Raw genomic sequence first — 4,262 nt, forward strand, 5'->3', positions numbered from 1 at the left:
CTTCAGTTTGCTGCTGGGTTTGTTTGCCTCCTCTTTTATTATTATTCTAGGTTTTAATTTCCTTAAATGAGGAATATTTAAGTCAGGAAGCAACAGAAAGGAGGAACCATCTGTTGGACCTGTTGAGGTAAAAACAACTTTTGATAAACATTTGTAGCTAATTTTCCACATAAATATATTTTCCTGCATTTGTGCCGTTAATCCACACGAACACTTTGTTTAATATAACTAAAAAATATTTTCTAAAAAGAAAACTTCGATCAAAGTGCAGATTTGAGAGAACTCCGTATTTGTGTTTACAGTCGGTGACAAAGGCGCCGATTTATCCACAGTTTTGCTTTGACGTGATTCCCGTTCAACATTGTGTTTTATTGACTTTATATTCTATTACGCCATTTAAAAGTAGTTCGGCTATTTATCCAGACAGACGAACCTACTGGCGCCATGATTAATTTCTAACAGGAAGTCCCAGCTGTTTTGAAGCAATCTTATTGGCTGATTTGCGCTACACTGCCCCCTATGGGTTTGGCAGGCTTATAACAACAACCAGTGACCGATCAGATTTCTGTAGATGAAAACTTCTGAAACTGATCCCATGTTGGTATTATATTTTTAAACGACGTGGCGGACATATTTGTTTTTATAAAGACCCGATTACGTGTGAACAAAGCCTTAGTTAAAGATGTATTTAGTAAACTTAGTTCAATTTTAAATTTACAGGGATAAAAAAATATTCTAACATAAAATAGAATACTACATTGTTGGTAGTAGTATGATTACAACTATTGTTTAGAAAATCCTAATTGGAATAAAAATTAATAATTATTTTATCCAGACCTAAATTTACAATGTTGCCCAAAAAACCCTCCTGAAGTTCTTTCATTATTTTTTGTTTTTGGTTCATTACTCCCAGAATAGCGTTAGCTGTGATAAGAAGAGAAAGGACTGAACCTGTGATCGAAAGTTCATTTTTCAGATGAAGGTAATTCATGCATAAGGAGCCCCAACCAATCATTAAGTGCATATAAATGTAAAATACATCAGCATACTTGTCAGTAAGGGAACATTTCTGCTAAAAAAATTAAGCTACACTGCAAAAACACAAAATATTGCTAATTATTTTTGGTCTATTTTCTAAGGCAAATACCTCAGTACACTGGAAATAAGACAAAACTAACATAACAAGCAACTTTTTAGTAAGATATACAAGACAGTTTTAAGTAAATATCTTCCTAATATTTATTAAATCTAAAAAAAAATTTATATAAAAAGCTTCACCGACAGATTATTTTACTTAAACCTGGACATTTTTCATATCTTACAAGTGAAATAGTCTCTAGTACTTTTTAAAATCAATATTAAGGAATTATTGACTCAAAATAAGGTCCTATATCTTTGGGTTTAGATATGATACACAGTCATTAACATTAAAGAAAGAAAATTAAAATACATAGCTTTGGTTGTCGTGAATTTATTAAATACAGTAGTTTCACTTTCTGAGGGAAATTGTTGAATTTAATGAACATTTGTTTCGTTATTTATGTAGATTTTGTTCATCATTTATCCAGCAGGGGGCGGTCTTCTCTTCCTTCCTGTGTCTTCCTGCTGAGCTTTAAATTATAAATGACTTCAGCATTTTAGAAATAATATTCCAGCTGAGTGTTGGAGCTAAATAAAAGGATCATTTCACAGCTTTGTTTCTGTTAGATCTTTTATTTCCACTCTGATTGATCCTGTTGCTGCTTTTCAAGACGTTTGCGTCTCTGTTTGATTTAAGCGACATTTGATCTGCAGAAGCTGCTTGAAACCAGCCACATTAAAGCAGGAGCGAAGGGAGTGAGGGAAGGAAACAAGGAGGTGAGATCAGGACGCTAACAGTCGTGACCTCCATTTTTATTCTCCTCCTCCATTTGATCCACTTTGTGAAATTTAAACAGCTCCAACAGATAAACTGTGTATTGATGGAGGCAGCAGCTGTGGACACACATACACACACACACACACGAACACACACGTCTCCTCTGGGAGCTTCCTGTCTTAGAAAACACTTCAAATAAATCAATTAATCGCATGATGAATTGAAACAGACTCAATAATTTCCATGATTGTTTGTTTTGTTGAGGTTTTCAGTTTGGTGTTTTGGTCTTAACCTTCTCCTCTTTTAATTTTATTTGTTGCTTTGTTTATTTATTCAAAATGTGTGTTCCAAAATGTGTTATAACACTGGTTATAAATTAAAGTTTATTGATCTTTGAGAGGTTTTCTTTATGCCTTAATTATGTTGCTTGAAAATGGACTCAAAACAGCAACTATATAGTTTATTGCAACATGTTGTGGAATAATTTGTTATAGTGGCAAACATTCATAAACGAAGGAAGAAGAATCATTTATATTGAGGCCCAATGAGGATAAAAAGCTTTAAGGGTTTGTTTTCTTAAAGGGTAGCTGTGAATTGGTTGGTTAGTTGGTTGGCTAATTGGTTAGTATTTTGTAGACTCACTGGTTGGTTTTTAAAGGGATAGTACAACACTTTGAAAGTTAAATAAATTAGCTCCTCCAGAGTTTGGACCAGACTTTTTCTGTTTTAAAGCAACTGAAGTCTCAAGGATGAGGTCAGCAGGTCGGAAAGTGAATTAAATCTTCAAAGTTTAATTGTTAGAAGCAAGAAAAGGGGAAAGTTTGAGGAACTGAGCAAGTTTGACTGGATGAAAGCTTCTCCAGAACCACAGCCCCGGTGGTCCAGTTTAAAGTGGTGCTGATTGGTTGGTTAGTGGTTGGTTGATCTAGTTAGTTGAGTGATTGATTGGTTGGTTGGTTGATTGAGTGACTGGTTAGTTCTTGGTCACCTGGTTGGATTTGGTTGGTTAGTGGTTGGTTGATTGTCTAGTTAGTTGAGTGATTGATTGGTTGGTTGGTTGGTTGGTTGGTTGGTTTAGTGGTTCAGTGGTTGGTTGAGTGAGTCATTGTTTGGATTGTTGGTTGGTTAATTTTCTGGTTGGATTGCTGGTTGGTTCTTTGACTGACTGGGTGACTAGTTAGTTAGTTAGTTAGTTGGTTAGTTGGTTAGTTAATTGATTGGTTAGTTAATTGGTTAACTTGTTAGTTGGTTAGTTAGTTGGTTAATTAATTGGTTAGTTATGAGCTGGTTGGTTGATTTCTGGTTGAGTTGCTGTTTGGTTGATAAGTGATTGGTTGATTCTTTGGTTGGTTAGTTAGTTGACTGGTTGGTTGGCTGTTTTCTGAATGATATGCTGATTGTTCGGTTGGTTGCTTAGTTAGTGAGTTAGTTGACTGACTTAGTTGTGTTGGTTGGGTTTGGGCAGTATTGTAAGGAATCAGATATTTACCTCATTGTTTCTGGTTGACAGGAAGCTTTTCATATTAAAATGATCATGAAATTAGAAGTGTTTTATTTCACTGTAAATGAGGAGAATATTTCCCTCTCTGGGCATCTCTGCAGTACAAAGGGAACATTCAACCAACAGAATGCATATTTACATAGCGTTGTGTCAACGTGCCAAAGTACTTCCTTATTACTACACTGAGTTAAATATTAAATACCCAAAAAGAATTGGTTTGAAGATCATTGCTAGATATTACAGAATAAATACAAAAAACCCTCTTTCTACATTCCTATAATATAATCGAATGTGTTTGCAATAACCAGGCTGGAGAGATCATTACATTCTACATTTCTGTTTCTCGGAAAGCGTTCCCACAGATCAATATGAAGCACATTTATCAGCTCCGGCTTGCATTTCCTCAGAGGAGTCAGTCAGTCTATAGTGCAGCTTTTCTGATGAAATATGAATCAGTCCCAGCTGACAGGGACTGATCATGTTCATGTTCAAATGCTAGCACTTTAGCAGAGACTTATGGGTCCGATTTAAGATAAAAAACGTCTTTCTGACTGACTCTGCGTGCTTTAGGTTTCACCTCCAGATGAGAAAAGTTATCACTTAAAAATTCAGAATATCTAAGTTCTGTTGAATCGTAGGATGTGACATCCTGATGCGTTTTAGCTCCTCTGAAATATTTAAACTCTTTGACCTAAAAGCCTTCAGCTGGTCATGGTCTTTTTATGAGACATGGATACATGCAGATCCAACACAAATTCACGTTTCCTCCAAGTTAGCTGGTAATTTTGTGTGTTTGGGTGAGTTATTAGCTTAGTGATGTTTCCACTGTTACATTCTGAGAGCAAAAGTGATCAACACATCATAAAACAGCATATTAGGTAACGATTACTGTCCAGGATGACA

Source organism: Gambusia affinis, linkage group LG14 (genome assembly GCF_019740435.1).
Source record: "Gambusia affinis linkage group LG14, SWU_Gaff_1.0, whole genome shotgun sequence".
NCBI lineage: Eukaryota > Metazoa > Chordata > Actinopteri > Cyprinodontiformes > Poeciliidae > Gambusia > Gambusia affinis.